Genomic DNA, 17,388 nt, shown 5'->3' with positions numbered 1-17,388 from the left:
TATTGATCAAGATCACAGCAACAATGTTCATTGACAAAACCAACTGTACCCTGTTCATTGATGGATGCACTTGAATAGTGTGAATACAATTAAGAAGGATGATAAACATGTATTGTCATAAAGTATTAGAGTTTTTTTAATGGAAAGTGGAAAGTAAGAAGGAATGTGGACCAAAAATATTTCAATATAAAGAGAAAATGACTGGCTGTAAGGACAAAACAAGCAGGCTTGTGAGCAGTTTGCAGGCCCCAATTCAGTTATAAGCAAAATTAACAGAGGCTAAATTCAGGTGTGACAGCCACACAATGACAAAAATGAGCACATATGAGTAAAGGCACTTAACAATTAATGATTGTAAGTATATATAATAAAAAATGAGAATAGATTATATTGAATCTATACTGAACCAATTAATCTCACAGTCAGCAAGCTTCACGGCTAACAGAGATAAGCGGCAGCTACAGTTAGCAGCAGTCAGCCATCATTTTAGCAACATTAAAGCTAATCTGTCCAGTGGAAAACTTTTGTAAATGCATGAAAATTGAGGCAGAGCAGCCGGAATACATCGGAAGGAAATCTAAAACTGATTTTCCCCATGAAGTTTGATCCAGTTTAAACATTTTTAAAAAGTTATGTGACAGGTATGTGTTATTTATGTGACATAATAATGTGCGTTACCTGCTGAGATCCTATCCGCTGACCTAAGTTACATAGTGCAGAATCAGGCAATCAGGGCACAGAGTGACTGATGCAATTATTTTAATCTCAAATAGTTCATGTTGGCCATTACGTACTGTATGTATGAATACAACTTACACTGTCTTACTGCTGTTAATACTCAGCAGTGCATTTGAGGCTGAAAAATTCTCTCCGAAAAATACACCACTTACTTCTGTTTGAGTGACATTATCAAAGGACTACATTGCCAAGTAGCTATAGGAAATCATTTAGCATTTATTTTGTTGTTGTTGTTTTAAAGATTAACATTAGTAGAAACAAATGAGCTTGGGGCTGAGTGCCACAGAAAGTGTAGGAAAGAAGGAAATTATTGATAGATGGATGATACATTGTTGGTATTTGTTGAAATAACAACTAGGGGCCATCTTGTGATTGTCATTATTACATTAACACGAGTGCTGAAATACTCATGGGTCAGACCATGTCCAACTTTAATATCGGCCCTCATTTTGATCACAGATAATTGCCTGCCTCAAACTTTATGGCAACGATCATTAGATACTGTGCTTTCTTGGTGCATATTTCCAAGCAAATTTGCAGTTAATCACATTACCACAAATCATCTGACACACAATGAATCTGTTACCCCCGGGGCTCATGAGTGTCTGGGGCTCTGGGGCAGGTCGGTAATCCAGCTGGTTTAGCTTTGCTCCAAAGATTCATATTTATTTGGATTCCCAAAAGGCAATATATATATATATTTTTTTTATTTAACCTTTATTTAACCAGGAAAAAAGCTCTATTGAGATTAAAAATCTCTTTTACAAGAGTGTCCTGTAGTGTTTGTTTTGTGAGGCCAGGAATCAGGATGAATAGGGTGTCTTTTTTGGTCCAGCAACTGGGTCTGTGTGTATTTTCTCCCAAAAACAAAACTTTATTTCAAATTCTAGTGGAGATCCCAGTGTCCAAGAACACCAGTTATGTCAGGCTAAGTTTCGGGGTTTATGAAAAAAATAATTAATTTAAAAATAATCGCTCTAATTGAGGGAATAGTCCAGCTATAAAAAAAAAAAACATGGAGCCTTTGGTCAGTGTCAATAAGCATCACATCTAATGGCTTCAATGTAGAGCGAAAACAATCAAATGAACAATATGAATGTAATACCTACAGAAAGTGTTGAATATGATTTTTTGTCCAACTTGAAGCTTCATAAAGAGGAAACTAGCAGCGTTAAGGGGATACTTTATGTATTTTAAGCTGCATTCATGATGATAAGTCAAAATGACACTGAGTTTTGAGTATGAATGGGTCATTCATAACATTCATTATTCCTTGTAGGGCGATTGTAATGCCACATGACTTAAATTTGTGTACCATTACGCAAATCACTCAACTTAACTCAAGAAAGGTTCAACAGACTTTTAAGGGAGCTTAAAAATATGTCTAAGAAATTAACATGTTTCTATAGGAAAGAAGAGATCAATCTATACGTAAAGTACGACACCCATTTTTAAATGTCTGTGCACATCAACAGTTGACCTTGACTCAACTGTGGGAACAAGGATCTGTTCTATAGGTGTTAATTCTTCAGTTCTTCAAACCAGGAAACAGTGGTATTTTAGATGAGGTTAGCGTGATTCGAACTAGTTCACAAAAGACCATGTGCTTCCCTTTCCTGTGTATTTGAGTACAGGGACAGTCAACAGCACAGTCACACCTTTTTCAGTGGGTCAAGAATGTAGCTGGAAAAAGGAGAAATCCGTGTTCAAAAGCATTTTTTATATCATACTGTGATTAGCGTGGCACCTGCAAAGAGAAAAATCTGACATCTAAGATATGATTTTCTTTTTTTAAAAATGGCCTTCATCTTGTGGCTGCAGAAGAAGCCGAATTTCAACTAGTTTTTCAAAATGAGTTTTTCCCTCATAACAAAACCTGCCTGCCGCTGTCCACAACTATCACCTGTTGTGGTGTGAATTTAACACTCTGCCCGGAGGGACTGATGGCTCGGGGCCCTGTCGGTGCTTCTCACCGGCTGCTGGTGGAGCTGTAGACTACCAGCACCGGGCGGATTTGTAATCGTGATGAATGACTCCACAGCAGCTGGTCTGTGATGGAAAGGTAATGAGCACAGGGAGTCTGCCTTTGCTGCATGCTGGAATGTCCCAGTGACTCCTCAGGTATGATCGCTTCAGTTTTACAGACTGCGAACATGAAGCAGCCAAAGATTCTCCACTGACCTCGCTGAGGAGGAACAGTCAGGAGATCATGAACCAGAGACACTGAAGAAGACAGTGAAGGAGCTTAAACAATTAAAAGCACAGAACAGCAATCCTTCTTTATCCTTCTCTGTTCTATAATGTTCTTCTCAGTTCAGTTCTATTATGGTGTTTCCAATTCAAGTGTATTTTACTCTATCCAATTCTATAATGTTATATCATATTTTAGAGTACCGCATCCCATTATATCATATTCTATTCTACTCCATTCTATGATGTTCAGTTCTGTTATATTTTGTTGTATCATATTAAATTAAGTTCGGTTCTATTCAAATCTATTTTATTTTGTGTGTTTTATTTTGTTTGTATTCTGTTGCATTCCTTTTTGCTTGAGTCTATTCTACTCTGCTGTCATGGTCTTTTCTAGTCTGTTCTATTCTATTGCATTGTGTACTGTGAGCAGAGTTTGTTCCATCTGTTTATATTGAGCTTGTTCCCTTTGCTGTAGCCTGTTGCAGGTCCTTTTTAAAGGTCTTTTCACTCCATTTTTTTACCAAAGCATATACAAAGCTCAAACCAAACGTCTGTATCATAACAACGGAAAACAAATACAATATAAACTGATAAAACTGAGCCTTGTGTCAAGTTGTTAGCGTAACATAAAGCCGCAAACCTGTTCATGCATCATTATATGTGAAGTCCGGCCTGAGACTGAAAATAGCTTGAACATGCAAGAACATGGTAGTTTCCCTAAAGGTCCAGCAGAGGGTGCAATAGGGTCTAATGTGATCAGAGCCTTTGTTGCCAGGTTCATGGTAACTACACAAAAGAGATGAGAAACACAGACTTCGCACAACACCATTGCACTAAAATTCCCTGGCAGATAAACCAGACCAGAAAATGTTTTGCTCTTGATATACACCTTAATAATTATCCCATTGATCAAATACTTTTGACACATTGCTGTGAGACTATAACCCTTTTAGTCTTCCTGTTAATGATTTGAGAAGAGAGAGCTTTGAAAGCATCATGACATATTTTTAATTGTACCCTGCTGATATCGTGTTTCTGTTAATGCAAATGTAAAATGTAAGAATGTATTGTTGGCCGAGTGTAAGGCAGCCACTTATAGGTCAGAGCCAACCGTATGATAAAACACGAAGATTTACAATATATTAATTGCAGGACGGCACATATCAAAGTGGCCGTTAACTACCTGAGGTCAATGTCATACTGTCTAATTAACCGGGCAGCGGCTGTGTGGTCCTACATGGCTGTGGAAGGTGGAGAGAGCAGCCGATCTCACGCACCCCCACCCCCACCACCCTTTACCCACCTTTTACTTCCTCCCATTCAGAGGCACGCACGCACTCGCTGTCTGAGTTGCATAGAACACTGAGACATTCCATTTGCATGCCCGCCCCATCAAGCTGGATGCACTCAGACTGGTAATAAAAGGCATTGACCCCCTTAACCTTTATGAATTACAATTTGTGCCTGCAGCACGTCCTGTCAGAGGCCTCAGAAAAGCAGGCACCTCAGCCAGGGTGTGTGCGTGTTGTTTTGCAGTTGTTAAGGAGAGGGGAAAAGGTTTTTACAGCTCCTCGTCGGAGCTCCTGACAAGCAGGGAGGAGGCGGTCTGACAGGAGAAGCAGGGTAGGGAGGGACTGCAGCGCTGCTGATGGCTCCATGCTAATCTCCATTTCTGGATGCTGCACGAAACTACTGAGGCTCCTTTTCTTTGTCAAGACCAAGGATACACAGCCTGTAGGGCTGCAGTTCATCTGCGTTCTACATCTGACTTCTTACTCTGCCGCACATCACTGGAGGCATTTCCCTCTCTATAAAGATTTAACTAAAGCTGCTAATAAAAAATCAGATAAACATCTGTCTTGGCTTTCATGATGTCTGTTCCAAAAAGAAATTTAAGTCCAACACTTGTTGACTGTTTTGGTAAATACAAATGAAGAGCAATAAACTACAGAAAATTAAAAAAAAGCTGCCTAGACTTATGGTAACTAAGTAAAGAACTATTATCTTATAGTGCATTTGCATGACAAACTGATAAGCCCACCTACACTTATTTATATACTTACTTGGTTGAGCTTAACCTGTGTCTCAGTGAGATCAAAATCTCTTTTGCAGGAAAAAATTGTCTGAATAAATTACATATATACAACATCACAATAAGAAAATGTATTCACACTGAACAGTCATTGCACACATACGTGTACACTCACATTCCCCTGTTCGGGGAAGCATAATGATTAGTTTGAATTTGGTTTAGACATCATTTTTTGTATTTTCTACTGGTTCCATTTATATTTTGCTAAATAAATCATTGACAAAACTCGGCCAGAAGGATATGATAGAAAAACAGTCATATTTCTATTGTTTTGTCAGATGACTGTGATATGATTCATGATTAGTGAGAACGATCAGATTTCTGCACAACAGTTTTCTAAATGCTGACTTTTTTGGGGCCAATGTCAATTCTGATATTTGTGACATATATATGCAACAGAGGTTTATATTATGATTTATATAAATTCAAGTTTAACAATAAACTTTTTCACTTCACTCAGAATCTAATAATTATAAATTACCCCAAGCATCTGTTTCTGCATTATAAACTTGAGTTAAAAGTTTTTGTATCAGATGACATCTATACCAATAAATCTGTGATAGGTCAATATCTTGTGAGGATAAGGATTTAAATTTCACTGTAAAAACTATTAAAGTCAAGTGTTGGGGTCTGTACCAAACAAACCTGTCTTACATGTGGATAACAAGATTTGAACACCAGGGAATAAATGCAGCATTACATTACTTGGTTATAATGCTGTTTTGACACAAATTTGGCTTTTATCTTCAGATTGCTGTTTCTACGATTTGGATATTTCACTTTGTCATATCATGATTTCATAACATTTTAATAAACTGCACAGCCCAACACATAACCCCCCCACCACCACCTTGAATGACATTGTGGTAATTCAGATAATTATAACAAATTAAACCTTTAAAGCCCCAACTTCATAAATACCACTGTAGAATAATTTTTATTAGGTTCCCTGAGACGTACACGAGGACTGAGGCTCAGAAACTTGTCAGTGTAATTTGTATTCCTTTATGATGTGACATAGAGGCTTCATCACTTTTAAAGATTAGTCTTTATGGCAGTGGGTTATGAAAGGACTTATTCAAATTGTATTTATTGCAATTAACAATCTATATTTTAGTGCAATTTAAGATTTATTCAATCTAGATGTTCAAAGAAACCCTTCCAAATAACCAGTAAATCTAAAAAATATGACGTGCCATTTCTCCTGGGTGGCACTGATGATAATTACAACAGTGATTATCATTCACCATGATAACACTTGCAGCTTTATTCCCCTGAACAGGTGGAAAATCAGGTGGAAAACTGAATCCAGGTCAGTCGTTTTTAAGACCTGCACACAGACCGCAGCTCCGCAGAGACTCGGCTTGTGAAATCTTTTCAGACAAAACAAGTTTTTTTAACCTGCGTGGGTCACGCGGAGAACCTGAGAACCCCTTTTCACTGAGAGTGTAGACAGCCTTCAAGCAGCTGGTCCAATAATCCACAGTAGGAGTAGACAGGCAGATATCTGATACAGCTGGAAATCATCCCACAGAAATGCTCCGAGCGTTCTTTATCTCTGAAAGATTTAAAGGACATTAGCATTCGCAAAATTGATTTTTCTGCAAATCCATAATAACACTGATCTTTGTACTTCTGGTGAGCAGAGCAGTTGAAAGTGGTCTAAGAAATGCTGAGGCTTGCAGTATCATTAGTCTTTATCCTGACTTTTTAGCTAAGTCTGTAACACCTCTGTATCCACTGGACGCCCTCTGCTTAGGTATGTTCAACTCAGACAGAGAGATTTTGTTAAATAATTCCTCAGCAGCCCCACCATCATGCTAATACTGGCTGTATTCCAAATCAAGTTTAAAACTGACATTACGTTTCGCACAAACACTGGCGTGAACTGAGCTTTATTCCTCTTTCCTTCCTCTGTTTAACATCAGGAAATTCAGGCGGTGACTGTGTGAACAGGAGCGTGGCTGACAGGGGCAGCCGTGCGATGATTGGTTTACGGATCTGCGCTTTTTCTCGTGACTTCAAGGTCACTGAGATTTACAATCAAATGGCTTATGACACTTTAGTAAAAAGCCACCCAGAGCTGATGACAGGAAAAGAAAACGAGCCGGCCACTTTCAAGGGATCTGCTTGACCTCACACTGTGGTCCATTACTGGGATGCACTGTTTGTCTGTTTTTATTATAACATCGAACAAAGACATGCACGTTAGTTTTAGCAGACAGAAGGTTGTTAAGGACGGCATATGGAGGGTGGATTTGATAGACAGACACTATATGGTGCGCACAGTATAGTAGATTAGAAGAACAGTGTGTTTGAAGCTCCAATCAAACTGCAGTTACAGACTACTACACAAAAGAGCAATTAAATATGATTTAAAGGCCACTCTGTAATGGCAGTGTGCTGCCCCCTGTTGAAATATTATTGCCCTACTACTTACTGTTTTAGATGGTGAATTAGTGTGCTGTTCTGTCTAGTTTGGTTTATTTCAGTCTTAGTTCTGAAATATAATGCTTCTGATTTGAATATATGTGAATTTGGAGGCTGTCAAAGCTTTGTTCTTTTGTGAAACTAAATAAATCTATATTTCAAAATCACAATGCTTTCATCAACCCTTACAATTATTTTCCATCAAGATGCGTCTCTTTAACTATTGTAAAAAGAAAATATATCTACATACAAGCACGAAAATGAACACAAGCTTTGTTTCAATCATTAACGGAATTTCATTACTGGAAGTGAGACTTGTTACACATAAGCTGAAATCGAAGGCGTGTTTACTTTGCACTCATATGGAACGCTGTTGATTTTTATGGGGCGCATATGGCTGCATTTTATTGTGCTCAATTAAACTGCTTTAAACTAGGATTAACTTTTTGGAGTTATATAACATCTCCTCACTTCCAGCGGCTCGCCTTGCGCCTGCTGCAAATGTCTCCTAAGCGCCGCTCACAGATTCGGGGTGTCAAATATGAAGCTGTCACAACAATGTTAAGCGAAAGAGCCCTTCCTGCTTTTAATGGCCTGACCTACATCCCAGTTCAGAGAGCTAATAAAGGCAGTCTGGTGTAGGTCCTGGTGCTGCACAATGTCACTCACAGATCCCCAACTCAGCAAGATCCGGAATGCTCAATTAGTTGCTTTTATAGGCCCCATTAATATGCATTAACTCGCTTTGCAACGTACGAGCAGAGACAAACAGTCGCTGGTATCAGCCAGGTAACAGATTTTTCTTAACCCTTCATTAAATAGTTTGGCATCATAAACACCTTTGTAGAAATATGAACTGGAACTAGAACTGGAATATAACTAAGTTTAGGTCGGAATACAGTGCTGGAATGTAACTATAAAGTACTTGGGTACAAATCTGATGTACTTTACTTGAGTATTGATGCTACTTTGCACTGTTCCACTGCTTTTCAGAGTGAAATGTTGTGAAGCTCAATTAAATAATTGACTTTGTTGTAATTTTTCTACCAAACATGCCAAACTTTTACTTCCAGTGTATAGTGTGATTTGATGTTATATTTGAAGTGTTAATTGACTAAATATTTAGGGTTTTGGGCAAATAAAAAAATACATCTGAATATGAACATGTATTCACTTGTTGAAGTTGGTTAGCAAGTACTTTACTTGAATAACATTTTCATTGCAGCCACCTTACTCTTTGATTGCACAATTGCTGCTTTTACTGAGGATCTGGATGATTCCAGTCATAATATGTGTGAGAAGGCAGACCTAGTGCAAAAACAATACAACACAACAGCTATAGGAAACATTAACATTTACATATAATCACTCAGCCTGCCACAGCTCCACTTGAACCAAGACAACAGATAGCTCACCACAGAAACCTTCACAATCTGGTACCACTCCTCCCACACAATAAACCGATCTGGCACACAGCAAGCTGAATCAATCATGGCACTTTATTATCCTGTCACTAGTCTGCTTCCTGCAAGTGTGTTTACCCTGTCCATGGCCCTGCGATTGTGGCTGTTCAGTGTACATTAAGACAGACATAATTGAGATTGTGGGCGGCCGAAAGTGCAGGGCTCAACCTGTTGTCGTTAATCTGTCATATTGTCGAGAGTCACAGCAGCAGCGACCTATTGGAGGCTCCACCTTGGAGGCACGGCTGACAGCGCTTTGTTGTTCATGGCAGAGGGCCTCACCTATTTTAACTTTATGGGTTTGCCACCAACGGAGAACCGTAGAAAGCCTAATCTTTTGCCCAACCTCTGACTTCAATTTCTTTGCTCTGCTCCTCATCCATGTTGGGTACTTTATGATGAGGAGTGACTCTCTTAAAACTCATCACCTTGACATTACATGCTGGTATTCATGATTTGAGTGATTAAGGATAAGGCTAGGTCTCCAATTCTAAAGTGTTATGATGAAAAATAAGTCGAAAAACTCAACAGAGCAAACAGCCATGCCCAGCATAATGAAAGCTTAATACTACTCTTTGTAATATACAAAATTATACAGGCAATCAATTTGAATTAATTGGTAACCCTTCAGATAGCAGCAGACTCTTTTTAAATTAGATTACTGATGGCTGCGCTGAAAATTTGCCTTCACTTTGTATAAATTAAAGCTCTGGAAAAGCATTTACAAAATAACAAGATATAAATGAATGCAATCGTACTGTTGGAAAAGGTGCTTTTTACAATCACACAACATATTAGAAATAATAGCTAAATCTTGCCGCAGCGGTGTGTTATTAATTACCTGGCAAATAGGACCTGTCTGTTTTCAGACTGAGTTATAGTGGTGGTGAGAGATCACCAAAGAAAATTAAACAGCAATCAAAATACATTTCTATCATCATAATTCTGATTGTCAGGATCACCTTTCCCAAGAAGGCTCAGAGCAGCACTCCAAATCCTACATTTCATTAAGTAGCTCAATTTGAGGGCGTTCATATTTTATATTTATGTCGTATTACAGCGGTGTCATACATGCATCCTGCATTCTTGTAATTTCAGGTGGGCATCATGATTTATTAGACACAGAAATATGAGAATGCTGCCATAGAAGTGAATTTAATTGATAGTTAGAGAAGAGCTGTAATCTGTGGCATCCTCTGTGCAGAGCAGAAGGATATGTTTACACCAATACCACAGAGCCTCCGTGAGTTGTTTTTTTTTCATCACATCATGCATGCCTTTTAGTCAGCTTTGATTCTGCACTGCAAAAATTCAAAACGCAACTGCTTAAATCTCAAAGAGAACGTAAGTATCCTGCTCTGCGTCTTCAGAATGTGGCTTCTTTTATAGCGGGGCTGTTATATCAGCCTGGAGACCCATAAGTTATGAAATGTCAGGATCCTATGCATTCTAATTGAGTGTGGAACAGTTAATGGCTGTGGAAATTCAGCCACTTGACGTCTTATTCCCCTGTGCGCTGTTTCACAGCCAAGCCCATGAGCCTCAATTAAATGACAAAATGGGCCCATTCTTGAAAATAACAACAATAAAAACACAAGCCTATGTAGCAATAATATCAGGTCTCACCTTGAATCAACAATGGTCACAGCTTGCAAATTGCTAAACAGAGACACTGTGATTAGAGCAGAGACAGGGGGCCCCATGTGAGATGTTCCTTAGCAGCTTAACAGGGGAGTATACAGTAGTGGGGCTGCAGCTAACGATTATTTTCATTATAGATTAATCGTTTGGGTCATAACATTTCTGAAAATAGTAAAAAAAAAAAAAAAAAGCCCATTAAAATGTCATAATAATATCTTTAAATTTCTGGTATCACCTGACCGACAGAAGAAAACAACAGTATATTCAGTTTCAAATCAAAGAACACAAGGAAAACCTGCAAATATTTGAATTTGAATAAATGGCATTTTTGCTGAAAGACTTACTTAAGCAAGAAATTGATTATCAAAGTTATCGTTTCACAAATCTACCTTTTTTTTTTAGCGATTCTAAATTAAATCTGCTGGTACTAACACTGATGCCAATGCCAGAGTTCTTTGTCCATGATTAAGATTATGTTATTGTTAATTCGCTTGTTAATTGGCTGGTTTGTGTGCAGGATTACACAAAGACCAGACAACAGATTCCATGTTTAAATGATGTGTCTTGGCCTAGAATAGGCTTCATCGACTTTGGGTGTGGAATCGAAATAAGGGAATGGATTGAGGATTTTTTCTCACTTTCTTTAAAGTGGCTCTTTGTAAAAAGGAAAAAAAAAAACACTGTATTAATCACTTTTTTATTGACCTTATGTGGGTGGATTGTTTTTTTTCTCATCTCAGTGCGTCTTTCTGCTCTGCTTATAGAAACATTAGCTAATATTATTTTGAGAAATGGATCAGCTCGCAGCATAACACAGAGGTTCCACAGACTCTTTTTAACATTGCGATATGGGTGTTATATTTTGAAATAATGCACAAATCTTGATGAAAAAAAAATCTGGCATATTTAGGTAGCTTGTATCTGTGAGTGAGTCCAATTCAATGCAGATCCCAGTGGAGATTATGATTCCATCTGCATTGTGTTGTTGTTGGCTGTCAGAGATCTGGTGATCTTAAATTATGGTGAAGCACTTATGTGGAGTGGTACAGGTCTACCAAGTTTGAAATCGGATTTGCCTTGAATTCATTAAAAGGGATGATTGGGACTTGGCAGAGGTATGCACTCTACTCAGCACCAGTGCCAATTGCCGTTACCACACAACAGTACTTATCAAAAGAAAAATGCATAAAAATTGTAAACATATTCCAATGCATTTAATTTAAACCGTAGGTTAAGTAGGCTTCACATAGAAACAGATGTACAGAAAAAAAAATTGCTATGGTAACTTCTTGAAAGTTTTGAAAGACTTGAACAAATCAAGTGCATTACCAACTACAAGTGAGTATATATGAGTTCAAAACTAATAAGTACATTTCAATGAGTGCAATGGGAAAGTGACATTCAATCAATCAGACTATGGAATGGAAACTAATGGATCGGTACATGGATCTTTGACATCAGTGAATTAGATCAGAACCCAACACTTAGATTGGATTGTTCCAGATTCGAATTCAAATAATTGCTGTCAACTGAATGATCAACTCATCCTTTTAGCTGTGTGATATATTGTTAATGTAGTATATGTAAACAACATGTTGAAATATGTTTTTGAATGAATGGGAAAGGGATCTAGTTACTTAAACTTCATGCTGACAGACAGCAGGTAAAACTCGGGCTGTACCCACAGGACTAGCAGACGTTTGTGTCAGAATCAGGCCAACTTTTTCTACCAAACTAGATCATGTCCCAAAAATATATCCCCCCCAAATACTTAAAGTTACCTATGTGTTGCTGAGTAAAACTTTTAAAATCCAGAATCAATAGTGCCTAAACCTTTTTCCCATTTCCAGCAGATGTCTGCAATCTATAAATACACATGGAGCATGTCCTATTAAATCCTGTGATATGGTGAGGGGCTAAATATTGACCCAATCCTGATTGGAGTACATTTTTTTCACATCCTTGCTTATTGTTTTTATGACTCTTTGACTTTAACCCCTTTACTGCTTCACTGATTTCACGCAACAAACAATAGCTTTTCAATAATTCAATTTATGGCTCACCATAAATGGAATTCAAAGGACAATGCTGTTGCAAATGAACACGGACGATGCTTTTGGCTCCAGCGACGGCGCGTTTGCCAGAGGAAAGCAAGAATATTTATTTTACGGTTGCCTCACATTCCCATTAAAACGAGGAAGCTACATTTCCAAGCGCGTGGTATAAATGTAATATACAGAGTTAAAAGAGACAGATGGTGGAGTGAAACTCTCATGTGGCAACGCTGTGCGATGGTACCACTGCAGCCAGTGCCAATGAAGAAATCCGCCCGACACCATCCAAGGCCAGATTACATCTATTAATACATGTTCATGTGCCCACTCACATACATGTTCAGTCCTGATAAACATGTGGCCACAGCTCGTTCATCATTTATTGTTAACGTTGAAACACTTAGAAGTGATGTGCGGGAATGGATCTGAGACACAAGCACAGAAATGAATTACCCACCTATTTATTCATTCAGGCCTTTCTGTCAATCACTGCAATAATCAGAACTAACTCATTCAAATTTTGAGAAAATGAAGGATGCATTCCTTCCAATTTTCAATTTGGAAGTGGCAACTATGGCCATGATGAATGTCTGAATAGTCCATCTTTTTCCTCTCATTTCTCCTAACCTTTCCTGACAGCTTAGATATTGCCTACCTGGTAATTTGCTCTACAATAATTGTTACTGTGAGATTTCCCCCCAGCCTTTAACAAGGATTCTTAACACCCTCTGTAGGTGACAAAATGCAATTACAAACACAAGTGCCCCATCGTGACTGGTCATCAGCAGCTGCCACCTCCATTCCCCAGCACCAACTGGTTCCATTAATGGAGAAAAAAAACAAAAGACATGCAGACAGATTCAGCGAACATTTGCTCCAAATAAAACTTTAATTAAAAGATATGGAGCTGTTTTATTGATTAACAACATCAGTGATTAAAGTGAACGGCTGCCATTTTTTTCAAGGCTTGCTGTTCTGTTCCCTCTCAGAGATCATTTATTTGTTGTTTATTGATAAGTGTGTTTGATGAATGCAGATGCGGCCGTTCGGAGAGCGGGCCTGCTGATGGAGCGATCATATTGTGCGAAACACCAGGCTCGGGCAAGAACAGCTGTTGCGGCTCCATCCGCTGGGACGCCATGTTTCACCACCAACCCGAGTGCACGTGCAGACGCGCTGCTGTAAAGCTGCAACCGACATACTCGTGGCGTCCTAACAACTCTATGAATTTTATGACACATCACCAGAGCTCTCTCATCTCTGTCCGGCACTAAAACCTTAATTATCGGACTAATTGCTATGGCTATATTCATCTCTCTGGTAATCCTTTGGTGATTACGTTTTGTGTTCAATACCAGGCTTATCCTTTAATTAAGAGGATTATTAACCTTTAAAATAGAGCCATGTGGGATTAAACCCTCGAATGTTGGTGTCAAAAGCATTTTTTGGCCTTCATTACAAAACAAGCTGAAAACGAGGTGCATCATTTCAATCATAATCAGGAGACTGTGGGCTGGTCAGATGGCTCATTGCTGCACCACAGTGCATGTTAGCCTTTTTAAGGAGCTGACTTACAACAGCAATAAGCCATCATCCATATCTCCTTCCAATTAAAGTCTACAGAATGCTGACACATTACGCCTGGTGGGCTAACAGTCAGTGCAAAAAGATAGATAATGATGGAGATCTGACCGGAGAGACTCTGAACATGGTGAGAACAAGGTGAAAGGGTGAATGAGTCAATGAAAAAATAACATAATACAGATCTTTTTGCTGGCGAGCCTTCAAGGTTTTTCTCCTCCAGAGCAGGTGAGTTCAGAGTTCAAAGTCATCCTAAGTGGAGCGTGATTGAAAATCATTGGAGATCTTGGAAATAAGAGCTTGTTTTCAGACAATGAACAGGGTGGATTGATGCAGTTTGAGGACAAAACATTGATCTACATGAGGCCCCATCACGTACAAACTGTGAGGGGGAACACGTGCTCTGATTAGTATACAAATCCATGAATATAAAAGATGTTAAGTTGATACTGCCAGTGCTGCCGCGGTCATCCATTGCGGCATCATTTTGTCTGATCAATATCCGCCCTCATCAATAATGTAACAGAACTATTTGGCACCAATGAGGCGAACAAGAACCAAGAGACCATGATGCTGAACCTCCACGAAGCTGAGTCAAGCAGTTAGAATCGAGAGCTGTTTGCCCATGCCAAAGCCACGCTGCATTATCCAGAGCAAGTCTTCATTTGAATGTCCTAATTAGTTAATTAGTTGGTGGTTAAGGATGATATGAGCATCTCATCAATCTCTCTATCTCTAAAAATAAACACCCTGGGACGGCGGTGGTGAGTCATTAGAATACTGATGACTGTGGGAAGTGTCTGTGAGGATTAGAGGTCTGCTTCTGACACTCCATATTTCCACAAACCACCCTGCTCCATAAAGAAGACTAAAGAGCCATTGCTGTGAGCATTGTATGGATGACAAACCAAGCATGACATAATGAGTTTACTGAGAGTCTGAGGAGCGCAATTAATGTTTTTTCATGCGTAGCTTTTGGGATCCATTTACTTGTTTATCACTGATGGAGGGAAAATGAGAATTAGACATGAGAATGAAAGTTGTTTTCGTACTCGCAAATGATTAAAAGGAAGTTTATTTTAAGAAAGTGTGTGTTATGACTTTCAAAATTTCTAAAGGTTACTTTTTTAAAGAGGCTACTCTTACCCTACCAATGTCCTTCATTGTATTCTCACTATAGTTAATTAACTAAACTATGACTATATATGTTAATTACCTTTTTTTCATGACTAAAGGCCTTTGTAAACCTCTTTCAAAATTGCAGCGTTTAAAAATAAACAACCTGATTTTGTGTCATTTGTGTTTACACACTGACATCATTCATTTTTTGGAGCATGTTCAGTTTTCTGTCTTGTTTGCATTCTTGATGTGAAGCGCCAATACTGCCAATTTCTGGTAAGAATCAACTGATTCGCAGAAATTGGTGTGTTCCAGTGTCAAGCAGCAAATCAAACTGGACCACTGACATCCTGAAACACACCTGGAAGTGATCGGGATAATTACACAGCTGCAGCAGTTGAAACTCTTCTTCCACTTGTCTTGTTTTCAGGATTGGATGGACCCAATATCTAAGTGTAAGTAAGAGAACCACAAAATAATCGTCACTGCTTAATGACTTAATCTTGTCTTGTATTTAGAACTTTTGCAACAAATGGAATAATTAGGTTTCTGCACATATCACTTATCAGATGACGAATTTTTTAACGTATATGGAAAAAAAATAACTTGGTGTGAAAAGGCCTTAAGACGAGATAATGACAATGATCAGCAGAGTTACTGTTGACTGCTGCTAACTGAAGGTGCCGTTAAGATGAGCTGACTGTGGAGGCAGAAGTAATATCAGCTGATTCTGCCCAACTGGAGCTCAGGGTCAACAAAAGTTGCTAGGTGTTAGCTGGTTAGCATGTAAACACTTTCGTAGATATCTCTGCAAAACAATAGATGTTTTTAACATAATGTCAAAACTGTTATTTCCTCACGTTTAAATGAAGTAGTTTAATGTCTTCAAGTAAAATTTTAAATAAAAAGGTGCCATATGTTGGGCGAGGGTGGAACGAACTCATCGCCATCTTCCACAAAAGACTCAAGACTCATTTGTTCAGACTTCACCTCGACCCTGCATAGCATGACAGCTTCCATTGTTTTCTCATTATTTTACAGAGAGCATTTGGCCCCAAGCCAGTTGTTAGATCATGCTGCATCAAAATAAATGTCCGAATCCATGACATGAAGTTTCCATGATTGGATATTGTCCTTAAATTGATACCATCAGACTTGACCAGACACTTTCTGCAGAGCTGCATTCTTAATCATTCATTACCTGTGTTTTTCATCAGATGAAGATAAGATACAATCTTGTGCCAAAATACAATTATAAGTTTGACTTAAAAGACAAAGAATTGTTGGTTTTGACTATATTTGTTTGACTGAATTATTCAGTATAATCTGATATGTCACCAGTGTTTATTGACTAAAACTAGTATGAACATAGTAACAGTTTTCTTTGACTAAGATAAGATTACAATGCCTAAAATGGTTGTCATATTAAATGTGACTAAAGGAATAGTATGAGGTTGATTAAATGTAATAAAAAACTAACAAGAACATTTGACAGAAGAAAAAATTAAGCTGACAAAATAAGCACTTCTTCATTGTTATATAGACTTTTGGCAAAGTAACAGCAGTGCAGACAGAGTTTGTTCTTTCTGCAGTGGACTACATGATGGGAAGAGGAGAAGAGAGTATAGAAGAGGAGGAAAGAATAGGTTAAAAATAGTTAGCATATGGCAGCATATGATTGAGTTTCCAGGGCTCTGAAAATTCACTCTAATTATTCAACGGTATCCCTCTGTCATCCTTCCCTATATGCATTCCTTTGCGTGGAAGTACAAGTGACTTCAACTAATATACATAATTCTGCTACTTAATTGGCACGGATCGGGTGAAAGTGGGCTAGGAAAACTCCTTAGAGACTAATAGGGGCACATATCATTGGCTCCATCAGAACAGTAGTCCCATAGGTGATAGAAGTCAGCAAATATTTCATGAGCTGTACTATCAAAGTACCTCACCTCTGGAGTCCTGTGCACTATCCTGCGAAAGAACACTTCCGAAACAGTTCTGCTGTCAGGTGTATTTATAGCAGGCGGGCCGATGACTGATGCTAATGCCATGGAAATTATGCAGTGCACTATTG

The sequence above is a fragment of the Sparus aurata genome, chromosome 9 (assembly GCF_900880675.1).
Source record: "Sparus aurata chromosome 9, fSpaAur1.1, whole genome shotgun sequence".
Classification (NCBI taxonomy): Eukaryota; Metazoa; Chordata; class Actinopteri; order Spariformes; family Sparidae; genus Sparus; species Sparus aurata.
The sequence above is the reverse complement of the archived record's forward strand: the minus strand, read 5'-3'. Positions refer to the sequence as shown.